Here is a 19,153-nt window from a genome sequence, read left to right as displayed (position 1 = left end):
TTTGTGCAACAATTGTCGGGACAAGCTCATCTTTTGGAAGGCCTCGTAATACAAAATATCAGCTGAGCTTCCACTATCCACAAGAACACGCCTTACATCATAGTTCGCCATAGTGAGAGAGATCACCATGGCGTCATCGTGGGGAGTCTGAACCCCCTTTACATCTTCATCACAAAAAGTGATTACATTTCCGACCCGCTGCCTCTTCGCGACGGCCACTCCTGATGCTCCCGCCGAGCCCCCTGCGTTCCTCACGGGCCGAGAGCAGCCCCCAGTGATGGTGTGGATCACTCCCGCAACGGGTCGATTCTGCTCCCGAGGCTCCTGAGGGGCCGGGTCGGCCGGACGCGGGTCTGCCGGGGGACGTCGGTCGTTTACATATCGACCGAGACGCCCTCGGCGAATGAGAGCCTCGATCTCGTCCCGAAGCTGGAAGCAGTCTTCGGTATCGTGGCCGTGGTCTCGGTGGTACTCACAGTACGCCCGAGAAGGCCTCCTCCCAGGGATCTTCTTCATCTGCCTCGGGACCGGGAGGTCCTCCCGCCCCTTGACCTCCATGAGGATCTGGGCCCGGGGGGCCAGGAGTGGGGTGTACCGGTTGAAGCGTCGGTGCGGAGAACGAGGGCGTGTGGCGCCGTGGTTCCTTGCTGGTGACGGGCTTCTGCGCCGGCGTTGAGGCGTCGGGCTCCTCCTCTGGGGTGCCTCTTTTCGCCTTTTCTTCCCGGGCTTTAGAGGGGCCTCGGCGGCCTCCTTGTTCCGGTGGGAGGCTGCCTCCTCGGCGTCTGCATACTGGTTTGCCCGAGATAACAGCTCCGGGAAGCTCCGCGGCAGGCGTTTGTCCAGGGAGAAGGTGAGTCTGCCCTTCCGGAAGCCACGCTTCAGGGCTGAGAGAGCCACTTCCTGGCTCAGGTTCCGGACCTCCAGTGTAGCCTTGTTGAAGCGGGTGAGATAATCCCGCAGGCTTTCTCCCTCGTTTTGCCGGACATCAAAGAGGGAGTCGGAGACCAGTCGCCGCCTGCTACTGACGGCGAAATGGCTGATGAAGAAGCGGGTGAACTGGTCGAAGGACTGGATGGAGTTAGCCTCCAGGCCGGCGAACCATGCCCTTGCCGGGCCACGGAGGGTCGCCGGGAAGGCCTTGCAGAGGAGCGGATCCGATGCTCCATGGAGGAGCATAAGAGTCCTGAAACTCTCCACGTGGTCCCGCGGGTCCGCCGCCCCGTCGTAGGGTTCGATCGCCGGCATTTTGAACCCCGGCGGGTTCGGGGTCCGCAGGATCCTCGAGGCAAGCGCAGGCTGGGAGGAGATCTCCAAGTCAGCGAAGGGATCTTTGGAGTGGCCCTTCAGGACCTGGAGTTGTCTGTGGAGATCGTCCACCCGCCGGTCCAGGGAGCGCGACCGGTGGGTGGGGGATAAGGAGCGGCGCGAGGGGGACCGACTGGAGTGCGGGCCCCTCGAGGACTGGGGTGTCTGAGAACGCGCCCGGGTCCGCCTCTCGTACCCCGCACAGCTCCGATGAGAAGGTCCTGGCAGAATGGACCGCACTCGAGAATCCTCCTCGCGCCGGCGCTCCTCTCCATGGGAGAGGAAGGAGCGCGGGTTGTGAGGAAGAGGCGAGTGCTCGGGGGGCAGCGGCTCCTGAGCCCGTTGCGGCACCCGAGAGATCACACCCTGCAGATTCTGCACTGCCTCCGCGAGGGTGCGAACCTGCTGGGCTAGCTGGTCGAACTGAGCAGCTTCGACCGTCTGAATGGGAGAAGGGGCGGTGGAGTGCTGCTGAGAGTGCGTTGGGGACGCAGCAGCCTCCCGGCCGGAGGCGCGGGAGGCTCCGCGACCGGAAGCATTGGAAGCTCCACGACCACCTCGCCGTGCCATTACGATCGTTCTAAGATTCGGCCCTCCTTCTAGCGCCAACTGTTGCTGGTGGTCCAAACCGAGAACGATTGGCACTGCGGTGTGAACGGGGTTCCGTCTGAGTTGTTTTGGTTGGTGTTGGTTGCGCTCCACCTTCCGCCAAGAAACCTGCAAACAAGCCTTGCACCACCACCAGGGTGGTGATGGCCCTCCGACGGTCAAGTCAGAGGAGATTGGAGGAGGAGGAGAGGTGATAATCGCAAGTAAGAGAGTGCTCTGGGAGATATTGCTCACCTCCCCCCCTTTCTCCCCCCAGCCGCATATATACCTGGCTGGGGGGTCTCTCAGGGGGGTTCGTTATCGTGGGGCACGATGGTGTGGCCACTGACATGGCCGTTACAGGGCGTCGTGGAGCAGCACCGGGTACGGCCACGTCAGGGCATAGTGGGGCTCCGCTTTGTACGGCTGATGCAGGAGATCGTGGAGCAGCATCGGATACAGCCGTTGCAGGGAGTAGTGGAGCGGGAGGCCGCGGCGTGCCTCTGGGGAATAGCCTGTCGTTATCAAGAGATCTCCGACTCGGGGTCGGAGCGCTGGATCAAGGGGCAGCCGACTCGGGGTCGGGCTGCGGAGCCGAGGATATCCGACTCGGGGTCGGATTGCTGGATCAAAGGGCAGCCGACTCGGGGTCGGGCTGCGGAGCCGAGGATGTCCGACTCGGGGTCGGAGCGCTGGATCAAAGGGCAGCCGACTCGGGGTCGAGCTGCGGAGCCGAGGATGTCCGACTCGGGGTCGGAGCGCTAGATCAAAGGGCAGCCGTAGTCTTCCTGGGCGCGCGTGCCGGTCACGTGGGGCATGGCGGCTTAGTTCCCCCGTAACAGGTCCCATTTTCACCAAATCCTTCTTTAGGTCATGATCTAACGGTGTAGAGAAGCAATCTAGCACTCTTTGGAGATGATTGGAAGGGATTGGAAAGTGAAAAATAGGGTTTTAGGAAGAGGACAAGATGAAACAGTGCCCTAGAATAGCTTACGGGTTTCTCTTTAAAAAGCAAGGTCCCGCCGTTGGGTCGACCTCAGATTTTTCTTGGGTCGACTCAACGTGGGGTCGACCCCATTCTGGCTCTGGTCGGCCCCAGTTCAGAAAGTTTTTTTTCTCTTCCTTTCTTTTTAAAAATTCTTTCTTTCCTCCAATCCTTACAAATTCTTTATGGGACAATGATACATGAGTAAGGAATCTATAGATGACTAGTTTGACTAATGTTTCATGGGTTTTTCGAAATGGGAGGAGAGTATCATGAGACAACTTGTTCCTTTTGTCTTTCCTCAATCAAAAGGATCACATATGCCTAATTCCCTCCTAAGCATGCAAAATCTATCTTCACTTAAAGGTTTTGTGAATATGTCAGCTAATTGGTTCTCAGTACATACATGCTCAATACATATGTTCCTATTTTGCACATGATCTCTAATGAAATGATATCTTATTTCAATGTGTTTGGCTTTAGAGTGCTGAACCGGATTTTTAGTAAGGTTAATGGCACTAGTGTTATCACACTTTATGGGAATGTTGTCTAGTTTAATTCCATAGTCCTCTAGTTGTTGCTTGAGCCATAGTACTTGAGCACAGCAACTCCCGGCAGCTATATATTCGGCCTCAGCCGTTGATAATGCTACCGAATTCTGCTTTTTGCTAAACCATGATACTAAGTTATTTCCTAAAAATTGACATGTTCCACTAGTGCTCTTCCTATGTAATTTGCAACCAGCAAAATCTGCATCAGAATATGCAAGTAAATCTAGATAGGAGTCTCTAGAGTACCATAAACCTATGTTTGTGGTTGCTCTCAAATATCTAAGGATTCTTTTGACAGCACTTAGATGTGACTCCTTAGGATCTGATTGGTATCTAGCACATATTCTCACACTAAATACTATGTCTGGCCTACTAGCAGTAAGGTAAAGCAAAGATCTAATTAAACCTCTATAAAGCTTTATATCTATACTTTTCCTTTTTCATTTTTGTCTAGCTTACTAGTGGGATTCATTGGGGTGCCTATTCCCTTGTGATTTTCATTCCCAAACTTTTTTAATATTTTCTTTGTGTACTTAGTTTGATGAATAAAGATACCTTCCTTAGTTTGCTTGATTCGTAATCCGAGAAAGAAATTTAGTTCTTCCATCATGCTCATCTCGAATTCTCCTTGCATTAATTTAGCAAACTCTTTGCAAAGATTATCATTAGTGGCACCAAAGATTATGTCATCTACGTATATTTGTACTACTAGCAGATTTTTATCTTTTCTTTTGAGAAAAAGTATTTTATCTACATGTCCTCTACTGAAATCATTATTCAGTAGAATTTTGCTTAGTCGATCATATCAAGCTCTAGGTGCTTGTTTCAATCCATATAATGCTTTATGTAATCTAAACACATGATTTGGCAATTCATGATTCTCAAAACCAGGAGGTTGCTCTACATATACTTCTTCCTCTATAAAACCGTTTAAGAAGGCACTTTCTACATCCATTTGATACAGTTTGAAATCCATGAAGCATGCAAAAGCTAGAAGTAACCTAATAGCTTCTAATCTGGTAACAGAGGCAAATATTTCCTCAAAATCTATCCCTTCTTCTTGATTGTATCCCTTAGCTACAAGTCTAGCTTTATTTCTTATAACTACCCCATTTTCATCTAATTTATTTCTAAATATCCATTTTGTTCCAATTACAGAGTTATGTTTGGTCTCTCAGTTAATGTCCATACATTACTTCTTTTGAATTAATTTAATTCTTCTTGCATAGCATTTATCCGATTTATATCTTTTTCAACTTCTTCATAAGTCTTAGGTTCTAATTATGAAACAAAAGCAAGATAGTCATTTAAATTTCTAAGAGAGGATCGAGTTCTTATCCCTTGAGATGGATCACCAATGATTAAGTCTTTAGGATGTCCATGTGCATACCTCCATTCCTTTGGCAAGTCTTGAGACTGTGGTAGCACGCGATTATTTTTCTTTTCTTGATTTGGCACGTCATCAAGATTCAATTTTTCAAAGTCAATAATTCTTGCATCATCATCAAAAGTATTTTCTCTCCTAGGAGACTCACTATCAGACTCATCAAAAATGATATTAATTGACTCTTCAACTACAAGAGTTCTTTTGTTGAATACTCTGTTGGGAATTGTATCCTAAATGTCAATCGTCAGCATGTTGATGATTAAATGAATTGACAAATCAATAAAGTATTTTTTGGCATTATTCATCATTTTACATCTTCAAATGAACTCTTATATGATGAAGTCGTTAGGACTTATTAATGATAAAGGAGGATTTATCTTCGAATCCTTAAACTAGTTCGCAACCAAATGATATGTTGTTACAAGGACGACAGTATTATCAAGATTAGGTCATTGTGTGACATATACGTTGGTTGTCCTCTTAACCAAGGAGTGTGGAGATACTGGTATGCCACACAGGTGAAGTATAGGAGTACATTTCACTGAACGTGATCAATTTCGGAATGCTCTACTGTCAAGAGATGTTCCGAGTGGATATGGGTATAAGTTTGGCCCTCTGATCTGAGACCGCAACTTGTGACTAGCAAGCAACTCATTGTACTTTGGTACCGGACTACCTGGATTTCTAATTCAGTGATGGAAGGTCACTGGGTGCAGTCAAGTACTTGTGTAGTCAGTTGTGAGTCGAGATGGAATTGACCCCTCCTGAAAACAGGAGATAATGTCTTGTGATTAATTTAGCAAAACCTTGGCCAGGATAATCCCAGTGAGGAGTCACGGGATATCTAAAGTTAATCACATAATGGATGTACTAATTATAGGGTTGACAGTGAGCTCTAAGTCATCCTGGCATTAGGAGTCAAAGGGATTGAATTATACAGTAACCATAGTTCAGAATTCCAGAATATTTGCTTCGCATATATTCGGCCTATCCGGACGTCGGGTACCATTGCTAGATGGTCACATCGATTAGTGTAGGAAGTCATTCCTATACTACCGGCTTAGGTTCGAACCTATGAGGTCACACGCATAGAAGATTCCTGATTGATCAAGAAGGCTGATGAATGATTAAGAATCATTCAGGGATAATTTGGTCAATTTGATTGGCAAATTATCTTATAAAATAATTAAAGTAATTATCGGAGGATTAATTAGTAATTAGATTGCTAATGAACTCAATTGGATTGAGTAATTAGACTAAGGATGAGCCAAATTGAATTAGATTCAATTTTGGGCTCAATCAGGTTTTTTGACCTGATTGGATTAGGTCTGAATCAAGAGGACTTAAGTTGACCAAATTTAATTAGATTAAATTTGTGCTTAATTAGGGATTGACCTAATTGGATTAGGTTCAACTCATGGTAATTGGATCATTCTAATTGTTAGGATTTAATTAAATTAAATGGGTTTGATCTGAAACTGTTCGGATCTTAAAATCTACTTGTCACATATCCATGCAAGGCGCCATAAATTGTTTTTTAATATGATTAATAATTAATTTAATTTATTTAATGGTGCCATGGGACACTTGGCAACATCAGGGACCTCTTTCATCATTAGATGGGTCGAAATGAAGAGATAAATTCATGAAAAGAATTGGATAAGATCAAATTCTCTCTCTTCATGACATATGTCATCCTTATCTTTATCTCACTTCTAATTAAGGTTGAATTTCGAATTTAATCACCACAAAATCACCACGTGACCCTCTAATCTGATTAGGGGCATGGGAATTTCGAAATTGAAAGAGGGAAGTGGCAACATGATGAATGGTTTAGATTAGATCAAGCTTCATCATGTAATGGCATATGAACTTGAATTTTGAATTCAAAATTCAAAACCCCACAAAATCCTCCACAAATATGGGATGGTTGGCATGAAGTTAGGTGGGAGAGCAACATTAAAAGGACCTCCATCAGCTGGTGGTCGAATTCAAGGAAAAAAGAGAGAAAAAGAAGAAGAAAAAAGGGAAAAGAAAAGAGAGGAACCCTAGTTCATGCGTGGAAAAATTCTGCATTCAATCTAGCCGATTTCTTCCTCCTCTAAGTCCATCGTGCCATTAGTGTTAGGGGTCCCTGATAAGAGTCTTTAGATCAGATCTAAGTCCTCTTCAATCCCTTTAAACCTTTCCTCCAAGTTCTTCCAAGAAGGCGGATCAAAAGTTGAAAGCGTTGGGAAGATCAAATTTCAGCCTCAAGAAATTCTGCGCAAGCTAGCACTTCCGCAAGATTGGATCTCTTCAGAAACTTCGCATGGACTTCTCGTAGAGGCCATTCATGTGCGTGGCTGTGAAGTCGAGGATCAGATCCACAAGTTTCATCCATCATAAAAGGTATTAATCCTACATTAATCTTTTATTATGGTGTCAAGATCTAGGTCTGATTTCCCGAGGTTTTACCCTCTTTTGGGGCTCCTCACGGAGATATCTCCAGAATCCATTCAATGGATATTCGGAGATTAATTGGAATAGAGTTTTTAAGTTTCAGATCTGATAGTAATCATGCATGAAAGTTTTAGCATAATTGTTTAAACGATTCCGGCATAATCCTATGTGTTCTTAATGTGCTGATTTCTAGATTTGATCTTGTAAGCATGCATGAATTAAATTGTTTGATTCATTTTTTTCGCTGCATTTTTGAAACTTAAAAAGAACTACGTATGGCTTGATCCCCCTTATGAAGGGGTACGTAGGCAACCCGATCAGGTTCAGCCATGATTTTCAAAAAAAAAAAATCAGCATGCTTAACACCGAAGAAGCTTGGATTCACTTTCATACTCTGTATGCCCTGCTAGATGTAGAGTATCCTAAGAAGATACCTTCATTTGACTTGGCATCAAATTTACTTAGATCCTCCTTGCCATTGTTTAAAATGAAACATCTACATCCAAATACTCTTAAGATATTTAGCAGTTGGTTTTTTATTCTTCCAAAGTTCATAAGAAGTTTTCTTGGTTATAGGTCGTATTAAAACCCGATTTAGAACATGACAAGCAGTACTTATAGCTTCAGCCCAAAAGTACTTTGGAAGATTTGACTCGCACAACATTGTGCGTGCCATTTCTGCCAAGGTCCTATTTTTTCTTTCAACAACCTCATTTTGTTGAGGCGTTCTAGGTGCTGAAAATTGATGTGAGATACCATTTTCATTACAAAATTCTTCAAAGTGTTGATTTTCAAATTCAGTTCCATGATCACTTCGAATTGCTATTAAGGTGAGCTTCTTTTCAGTTATAATATTTTATAATATTTCAAGAATGCTGAAAATGCTTCATTTTTATGTGCAAACTATACCATTCTTCTTGAGATAAACATGGAACTCTCTATTAAGGTGTTCACCTCCTCGATCCGATCGAAGAACCTTAATGAGTTATCCTGTTTGTTTTTCTACTTCATATCTGAACTATTTGAACTTTTCAAATGATTCAGATTTGTGTCTCACACATATATCCATACCGTGAGTAATCATCGGTAAATGAAGTAAAAATTACAATCCCTAACCTGCACATCGAATGGGCCACACACATAAGTGTGTACTAGGGTAAGTATAGCAGTGGACCTCTCCTATGTCCTACAAAGGATAATTTGGCCATCTTTCCTTAAAGGCAGGATTCACAAATCGGATATGACTCGAAAGTCAATGAGCTCAGAAGCCCATGTTTCTCCAATTTGTTTATTTTGTCTTCTCCTATATGACCAAGCCTGAGGTGCCACAAATATTTTAGATTTATCTCATCTCTAGATCCTTTTGTATCCTATGGTACTCACTGTTTGCTCAGATACATTCACAGGTACATCCAAATGTAAGTGATAGAGACGGTCAATCATAAAACCATATGCATCCAATTTATTTCTCAAACAAATTGAACAATAGTCTTATAAAAATCTTTCTGTGCTAAACAAGATACAGAAATCAAATTTCTGCTAGCAACAGGTAACAGTCCCTAAGTATCCTTTTAATAATGAGCATATCTGACATACCTTCTAAAGATTTGTCACCCTTCTTGCTCTTTATGCTTTCCAAGTATGTAGGACAGTTCCTCTTCCAATGGTCGTCTTATGATACAATGGAAACACTTTCCCTTGCAATCGATCTATTTCTTGGAACTTCCTTACTTGACCTTTTCTCGGTCTTCTGCTTTTTCGCAGGCTTTTTCTTCTTCCAGGTAGACTCTCTCTTGGAAGTAGAAGCCAACTCGATAGCGAGAACTATGCCCCTTGAACTCTTCAAGGTTTCTAAGGTAGTTACCAATTTATTTAACAATTTTATTTTGGTGAATACAATCTTGTTCATATGGTAATTTACTATAAACTGTTCATATGAAGCTAGAAGGGATTGCAGGATCAAATCCATTTGCAATTCCTTATGCATGGTCATGCCAAGCTTCTCTAGCTTCTCTAAGTCCTTTATCATGGTCAAACCATGATCATGGACAGACTGCCCATCGCGCATCTTGGCTTTGAAGAGCCTTTTGGACACTTCAAACCGAGCTGCGTGACTCTGATAAGTGCTAAATAATGCATAAATTAATATCTTATTCATAGCACTTATCATTATTTTAATTCACATATTTTGTAAATTCAACTAAAAATTTGTGTTACCTTCATCATTAGAAATAATTCAAGTTTGATTATTTTTATTGATCGAATCTAATGTATGCAGGTCAAGTCAAATTCATTAATTTTTGAACCCAAATCGCACGCACTCTGCAAATTAGATCCTCTCAGATTTCGATTCAGTTATTTATCCCAATTCCCCTGCATCACATCTTAGCCATTCGCATTCAATCTGTTCATGCATTCACCCATTAAAACAAGTTCTTTTCACGTGTGCATGAAACATCCTAGCCAACCTCCCGTGCCTTCCTAGCCGTAAGCACAGCCAAGATACAACCGAGTCCAAGCTCCCTTCCGCAAGATCAGCTTCCAACTAAGCTTTAAATCACAGCAGAATTCCAATATCCTTCCGGATCAAGTCCTAAGCATCCAGCTCCATCGTCCGCCGATTCCTTCCACGGCTTGATCCCAGTTCCTCCCAACCGAACTCCCAGATTTCCCTCCAAACGTCCAGCATCATCCTCTCATTCACACGTTTCTTCCGCATTCATCCTCATCCAAACCGATTTCCCTGTTTTCAGCCGTGAAGAGCAAAACTCCCAGCAAATCTAAGAGTTCCAACTTCTTCCGAGTGGCATCAAACCATCTTCCAGATTTGATCTCTTCCCAGATCTTCTTCCGGATTCCTCCCGTCCAAGATCGGCTTCCACATCAGTTCAAACTCCCTCCGGATCACACATCCTTCTGCATCCAAAGATCCTCTGTTCTCTGTATCCCTCTTCCGAACCGTATCCAACTTCCTCCCAGCTTCCGCTAGATCCCAGCATCCCAAGATCGTTCGTATCCAGCTTAATCTATCCTTCTAATATCCCACAGATCAGCCCTTCCTCCCAACTTCTGAATCCAACTACTCCACGTCTTTCCCAAGCTTCACGGACCAGCATTTCACATCTTCCCTTCATCTCGATCACACCCAGCCAGCTTCCGATCTTTTCTTCTTTCGAAACAGAGTATCAGCTTATCCACTACATCCGGATTCATCCCAGCATCAGCTCCGCATTCATCCTTATCCTTCTCAGCCGAATCAAGCATCTCAGCCGGATTCCCACGCTTCCTCGTAGCCATTCCAACTCCCCTGTTCCAGCCGCAACCTTATCCCAAAAAAAACAGAGCCACATGTGATCTCCTCTTCATCCCGTTTGGATTGGTTCCATCTCCACGGGATAAATTCAAATCCCCTGTTCCGGATTACTCCCAACGTCCCAAGCTTCCCGAACTTCCTCTCGTTCCAGATCAACTTGTATCTGAGATTTCCTCTCACAAATCCAAACCGAACAACCACCTAGTCGCTTTTTCCTCCGCTCATCTCATTTCGTGTTCATCTTCCCATCGCCCAGCTCGCTCCCAACTGTTTCATCCATGACGTCGTTCCATCATCCCAGTCGCTTTTTCCTCCGCTCATCTCATTTCGTGTTCATCTTCCCATCGCCCAGCTCGCTCCCAACTGTTTCATCCATGACGTCGTTCCATCATCCAGCTTCCACACGCGACGGATTCCACCCACGTATCACAGCAGTCCGGATAACCCTCAGCCAACCGCAAGTCTCCGCATCTTCCGAGTCCCCTAGCCATGAGCATCGTCCACGTCGCCTCCACGTTGAAGAAGTGCATCTACCGAACAGAGTCCGAGTTCCCAGCATATATTCTTCCCAACTCCCGGATTAGATGTAGCTCCCATCATCTGCGGAAGAGATGAAGCCTCCACAACCTTATCCACCGCTCGGAACAGCCACAAGGAAGAGAGAGAGGGAGATGGGCTGCTTATATAAAGGGAAGACTTTGATCAGAATCATTCATTCCTCCTCTTCCCCACCAGGGGAGGGGACTGCTCCCTTTCTTCCTTCTTCTCCCACCAAGCCCTTCACAAGGGAGTTCCCACAAAAGAATAAAAAAAAAAGGAGAAGGAGAGAATACTTTGTGATATTTTGGGAATAGAGGGAGTGGAACGAAAGCGGAAGATTTTCATATCAAGATGGGAGCCCGCTGCTGTGCTGCTGCTACCGTCCACCACTGCATGGAAGCCTAAACTTCTCACTAGGGCTGGATGCAGCCCTAACAAAGGGACATGGGTTTTATATTTTATTTTATATTCTTGGAGTTGTATGAACTTATTGTTTTCAATGGATATTTTCTTTTGAATCATATTTAATTTCTGTGATTTTAAGTATGATGTTCGTACAACTGTTCTTCATGATCACTAGGTAAATATAAGATAGTCCATGCTTAAGGAAGATGCGATGTACTGCCACCTTAGATTAGGGTAGACATTTCATGCCAACTGAAGATGGATTATGCCCAAATTACTTTTGTGAAATTTTATTCGAATGCTTTTTAGGCTTGTAGCCAATTTGCATGTTAATCCAAGAATAAATTAAAATATAATTAATCCTTGTTTCGATGTTAGTGGTGAATTCCTTGCTCTAGGTTCTCCCAAACTGATATCATTTTAATTGCATTTTCTTTATTAAATTCCTTAGTTTAATTTTCTTCACAAACTCTTCCTTTTAAATATTTTTATTTTTAAGAAAACAACTATACCCCAATCCCTGTGGATCGATAACCGTAATCACTATCCTACCAGATACGTGCTATTGCGTGGTCTTTAAAGTTGACTATCAATTTTTGGCGCCGTTGCCGGGGACTGGTAGCATAGTTGTTTTTCTTTTTATTAAAAAAAATTTCAAAATTTTTTTTTCAAAAAATAAAAAAAAATAAAATAAAAATAGTTTCTATTTTTATTTCCTTATCTCCTTCTCCTCTCTTACTAATTTTTGATTTTTCTTGGTATCATTTGATCAGGAACCAAAGAGGAAGTTTGGGACAATCAGAAAGGGAACGACTGAAAAAAGAATACTGTAGAGGTTTGCTTTTAAAAAAAAATTGCTGGAAATTCTGGTAACATCTGAACCTTTCTTATTTAAATTGATTCCCATCTAGCCTGCAAGTTGTGGTGATTGCTTGATTTTAATTTCAGCAAAAGTGTGAATGCATGCTTGATACACATACACCAATTAATCTGCACATAGTAAGGGCAATCACCCCAACAAGATAAGAACTGGATTTCATCACCAGATTCTTGCCCAAATTAGGTGAATCAATTATCACATAGTTTTCACCTTAATTAAAATCAATTAGACGTTGGCCCCTAGGGACATTCGAGCTCAATAGGATGAAGATCACCGAAAGTTGCACCAATTTCGCTCTGTGGCTTAGTTGATGTCTAGGCAAGCTTTGTCCCTTTAAGGGAGATAGTTCATCTGTTCGAGGCAAGTGATTTTTAAGTGGGACCTTTGCAACGCATCGTGACCCCCCCACTTACCTGGGAGCTTACCTGGTCAACTTAGTTCATTAGACCAGATTGGAGGCTTAGGTGCCCTCTTCAAACTAGTTAGGAGCTGTCTAGTAATTTTAGGATAAATATAAGGAATTGATGTGTTTTTCTTTTAATGCATGCTTGGCCCATTTTGACTTTGATATCGACAAGACCATAGAGGCAGTCAACTCCGTGCTCGACAATCAGTCTCCCACAAATTTTCTTCTTTGGAAAACTCGGCATGAACCCGGCATGATATAATTAAGGATGCACTGCGTCTGGCTGAAGACGTTAAACTTAGCGCTTGTTGGGAGGCAACCCAATTTTCATAGATTATTTTTGCACATTTTCTTGTCGTATTTTTTCAGAAGTCCTCATATTACTAATGCAACTAAGGTACAATGTTTCTATCCTCCATATGCATCATATTTTTATCCAAAATAAAAATAATAATAAAAAAATAAAAAAATAATAATATAATATTATTCAAAAAAATTAAAAAAAATAATAATACTTAAAAAAAATATTGAGGACAATGTCTGATCTAGGTTGGGGGGTATAGGGTTCGAATTTTTGAAGGAATTTTTCGCATTTTCACATTTTTAAGTGAATTTCAAAAAAAAAAGTGAATTTCAAAAAAAAAAAACCTAATTTCTATGCCTTAGTGCTGAAATGATAATCACACAAAGTATATAAAATCTAAAAAGCCCAATGATTAGTCAGGAATAAGTCAATTTGAGATCTTTTCATTAAAAATTCTTTTAGCGAGTTGTAAGATAATTTTTACTTTGAAATTTCACAACACGTATGGCCTGCACTTCTAAGGGTTAGATTCAACATTATGTTGTTAAATCTGGTAGCAACCTTGAGTCCTGATGAATCATACCTATCTAATTCGCTATTAAAAAAAGAAAAAAAAAAGAAGTGAATTTAGTCAGGTACATCAAAAAGGGCTACCTATTGTCAAAGGTCAGCGGGCTTGCAATGATGAATCCGAGCATAGGTCCGTAGGGGAGTCTTGATGCCTAACACCTTATGCCATCTGGTGTGGGAGTGTTGACTGAATGCTCGTTACATGGAGGAATCATTACAAAAGTAAAAGTGTGTAATAAATATAAAATAATAAAAAAAATAAAAAAATAAAAAATAATAAAAAAATAAAAAAAGAGAAAAAGAGAAAATAATAATGACCTTGAAAAAGACGATAGTGTGAAAGCCGTCGTTGTAAAAATTCGAGTAAACTGGAATATTACAGATAAAGCCCATGAGGTATTAAAGTAAACATCCACAACTCTCGAAATCCTGCAAGGTAGGATGATTTTGAATCAGTGATTAGGTCTTATCTGACCAATTCTTGGAAACTACTAGTTTTAGCAGTATTTTGGAGAATCTAAAGCCTTAGCTTGTGTATGGTCCAGACATCACCGAGCACCCAAGTATAAATTAGCCTTACAACTCTCTAACAGAAACTTAATAACTTCAACTTAAATTGCATACTGATTTAGGATTTGGGCTGACTTAGTAATTAAAACTTTGTGTGCTTTTAAAATTCTTGGCACTTATGCATTTAAAATTAGATTTTATAAAGCAATAAAACAAATTCATTAGATAGAGACAACAGTTTGTGGGTATCTGAGCCGGAAACCCTCACGAGACAAAACTCGTCCACTAGGGCCACCTAGGGGTTTAAAGCCTTATTGCATACGGTAAATGCAATCGCGATTCCTGCGAAAGTGAGTTAGTTTTTATTTTCCTCGAGGACTAGCAAAATGCAGGTTGGGGGGTGTGATAAGTGCTAAATAATTCATAAATTAATATCTTATTCATAGCACTTATCATTATTTTAATTCACATATTTTGTAAATTCAACTAAAAATTTGTGTTACCTTCATCATTAGAAATAATTCAAGTTTGATTATTTTTATTGATCGAATCTAATATATGCAGGTCAAGTCAAATTCATTAATTTCTGAACCCAAATCACACGCACTCTATAAATTAGATCCTCTCAGATTTCGATTCAGTCATTTATCCCAATTCCCCTGCATCACATCTTAGCCATTCGCATTCAATCTGTTCATGCATTCACCCATTAAAACAAGTTCTTTTCACGTGTGCATGAAACATCCCAGCCAACCTCCCGTGCCTTCCTAGCCGTAAGCACAGCCAAGATACAACCGAGTCCAAGCTCCCTTCCGCAAGATCAGCTTCCAACTAAGCTTTAAATCACAGCAGAATTCCAATATCCTTCCGGATCAAGTCCTAAGCATCCAGCTCCATCGTCCGCCGATTCCTTCCACGGCTTGATCCCAGTTCCTCCCAACCGAACTCCCAGATTTCCCTCCAAACGTCCAGCATCATCCTCTCATTCACACGTTTCTTCCGCGTTCATCCTCATCCAAACCGATTTCCCTGTTTTCAGCCGTGAAGAGCAAAACTCCCAGCAAATCTAAGAGTTCCAACTTCTTCCGAGTGGCATCAAACCATCTTCCAGATTTGATCTCTTCCCAGATCTTCTTTCGGATTCCTCCCGTCCAAGATCGGCTTCCACATCAGTTCAAACTCCCTCCGGATCACACATCCTTCTGCATCCAAAGATCCTCTGTTCTCCGTATCCCTCTTCCGAACCGCATCCAACTTCCTCCCAGCTTCCGCTAGATCCCAGCATCCCAAGATCGTTCGTATCCAGCTGAATCTATCCTTCTAATATCCCACAGATCAGCCCTTCCTCCCAACTTCTGAATCCAACTACTCCACGTCTTTCCCAAGCTTCACGGACCAGCATTTCACATCTTCCCTTCATCTCGATCACACCCAGCCAGCTTCCGATCTTTTCTCCTTTCGAAACAGAGTATCAGCTTATCCACTACATCCGGATTCATCCCAGCATCAGCTCCGCATTCATCCTTATCCTTCTCAGCCGAATCAAGCATCTCAGCCGGATTCCCACGCTTCCTCATAGCCGTTCCAACTCCCCTGTTCCAGCTGCAACCTTATCCCAAAAAAAACAGAGCCACATGTGATCTCCTCTTCATCCCGTTCGGATTGGTTCCATCTCCACGGGATAAATTCAAATCCCCTGTTCCGGATTACTCCCAACGTCCCAAGCTTCCCGAACTTCCTCTCGTTCCAGATCAACTTGTATCTGAGATTTCCTCTCACAAATCCAAACCGAACAACCACCCAGTCGCTTTTTACCGAACAGAGTCCGAGTTCCCAGCATATATTCTTCCCAACTCCCGGATTAGATGTAGCTCCCATCATCCGCGGAAGAGATGAAGCCTCCACAACCTTATCCACCACTCGGAACAGCCACAAGGAAGAGAGAGAGGGAGATGGGCTGCTTATATAAAGGGAAGACTTTGATCAGAATCATTCATTCCTCCTCTTCCCCACCAGGGGAGGGGACTGCTCCCTTTCTTCCTTCTTCTCCCACCGAGCCCTTCACAAGGGAGTTCCCACAAAAGAATAAAAAAAAGGAGAGGGAGAGAATACTTTGTGATATTTTGGGAATAGAGGGAGTGGAACGAAAGCGGAAGATTTTCATATCAAGATGGGAGCCCGCTACTGTGCTGCTGCTACCGTCCACCACTGCATGGAAGCCTAAACTCCTCACTAGGGCTGGATGCAGCCCTAACAAAGGGACATGGGTTTTATATTTTATTTTATATTCTTGGGGTTGTATGAACTTATTGTTTTCAATGGATATTTTTTTTTGAATCATATTTAATTTCTGTGATTTTAAGTATGATGTTCGTACAACTGTTCTTCATGATCACTAGGTAAATATAAGATAGTCCATGCTTAAGGAAGATGCGATGTACTGCCACCTTAGATTAGGGTAGACATTTCATGCCAACTGAAGATGGATTATGCCCAAATTACTTTTGTGAAATTTTATTCGAATGCTTTTTAGGCTTGTAGCCAATTTGCATGTTAATCCAAGAATAAATTAAAATATAATTAATCCTTGTTTCGATGTTAGTGGTGAATTCCTTGCTCTAGGTTCTCACAAACTGATATCATTTTAATTGCATTTTCTTTATTAAATTCCTTAGTTTAATTTTCTTCACAAACTCTTCCTTTTAAATATTTTTATTTTTAAGAAAACAACTATACCCCAATCCCTGTAGATCGATACCCGTAATCACTATCCTACCAAATACGTGCTATTGCATGGTCTTTAAAGTTGACTATCAGACTCTGATCACCATACAACTCTTGCAGGTGATTTAATATATCCCCGACAATCTTCACGTTCTCATGCTGGCATTGTAATTCATTGGACATGGATGCTATTGTGCAGCACCTAACTTTATTGTCATTGTTCGTCCACTTAGCATGCGTCTTACGTTAATCAGTGATCGGACGGATTGGTAACACGGGGATTCCATGGTCTAGCACATACCCTAATTTCTCACAATTCAAAACTATTTTGAAATTTGCCAAGCCAGTCTTTATAATTGGGTTTGGTCAAACGGTTGTTCTATAGGATATGAGTTAAGAGTCTAGAAGCTAACTTTATAATCCTCAGAGAGTAAAGATTCTAGTTAGAATTTTGTACTTGAACTCTATTTGTTTTATGGCCTTTTTAAAACAAACACCTCCCACTATTTCCTCGAATCTCTTACACTCTTCTGGTAGAGAAACGGAAATCTGCGACTCTAAGTTTCAAGTAGGGTGCTACGGTCCCACCAATTTACATGCCACCTCACCTAACAGTTATTGGTGACACATAAACGATGAGTGTACAACTCTTGTACAATGCTTCTCAAGCAAGTTGTAGCGCTATCTGGTCTCTAAGTAATTAAGACCTCACCTAACAATTATTGGCCCCATTCCTTAATTAAGTCGGACCCACCGTATAACCGCAGAAGCAAAGCCGTCATTGGGTCCCTCGCCTAACAGTTATTAGGCCCAACCCTATCTTTACTCCTACAACATCTCATGCCTAATAGAGAGGTCCAGTCCTCCGATTGCAACTTGCCCACTGTATCCAACCGAGACAAATCAACGCCGGAAAGACCTTAGCAGCTCTACTACGGTGGAAGACCTGTGGACTTAATATTTTTTGAGGAGATTTAATTTAGGTCTCTTTCATTTAATTATCTACATCTCATGCAAATAAATATCTACCCGCTATGCATAAACATAAACATAAATATCCAGGCATAATAACAAAATTAAACTGATGATGATCATGGATCCAGGATGGGGTCATAGTACAAGCACATGTACGTCAATTGGTTAGATCGTCTTCAACTCTTGATTCGATCTTGAGCACCCTAGGTCCAATTGCGATCAACTCCTTGATCCATCTTCAATCAACCCTTGATCTCGATCCGCGCAAGGCGTGCTTGTAGAGGCATGCATCGATCAACCATTGACGTGCAAACACATCACAGATTATATCCCAGATAAACTTTAAAAATAAAAGAATAATTACAACCCTTTTTCATGAGACATGCAGGTCTCTAATACATCAATTTAAGATGCACACAGGCATCTAAAAATCTGAATTACATGTCATCATATATCATCACAGAACATTGCAGAACATTTCAGCACATGTATAAGGGTACATCCATGATCATCACCATACACATCACATGCATTAAATATAATTTAAAGATTTGAATATTTAACTAATTATCTCATCTTATGAGTTGCTGATCATGCAAGATATGATTCTAAACATTTGTAATCATATTATCAAAACATTAGAATCATTAATCCAAGCATAGAAAATCAGCATGTAGAAAAATCAGCAAGCTGAAAATTTTGCATGCAGAAAAATTCAGCAAACATAATCTTTAAATTTTCAGATCTATTATGCCTTAGTCTTTTAATCCTAATCTTAATCTACGAAACTTGGCTCTGATACCACTGTTGGGATCCCTCGCACGCCGCAGAAAATTTCAAAAAAATTCTGCGCGCAGCGGAAGACATGCGCGAGATCCCGTTCATCACGCATGAACGTATTTTAAAACCATCGTTCGTAGATAGATTAGGATTAAATATTTTTACATAATATTAGGAAGATCAGATCTTCACCTAGTGCAGGTAGATATTCACCGCAATCTGATGATCGTGGTATTTGTTGGAAGGTTGGCTTGAAGCCGCATACGCGTCCGGCCTCTACGGGTATCCACACGAGGCAAAGGACCAATCCAAACTCTCTAATCTCTCCGGGGTGCTAGCTCCCTTGCAGAGATATGTTTTGATGGCTGAAATCCTCTCTTTTGAATCAACTCTTGATTGCCTTAGAGAGGAGGAAGAAGGATGGATCAAAACGAAGAAGGCAAAACCCCTTTGCAGCCTTTTCCTTTTTCTTTTCTTTTGGAACCAAA

Source organism: Phoenix dactylifera, unplaced genomic scaffold (assembly GCF_009389715.1).
Source record: "Phoenix dactylifera cultivar Barhee BC4 unplaced genomic scaffold, palm_55x_up_171113_PBpolish2nd_filt_p 000859F, whole genome shotgun sequence".
Taxonomy (NCBI): domain Eukaryota; kingdom Viridiplantae; phylum Streptophyta; class Magnoliopsida; order Arecales; family Arecaceae; genus Phoenix; species Phoenix dactylifera.
This window is presented reverse-complemented; position numbering follows the sequence as displayed.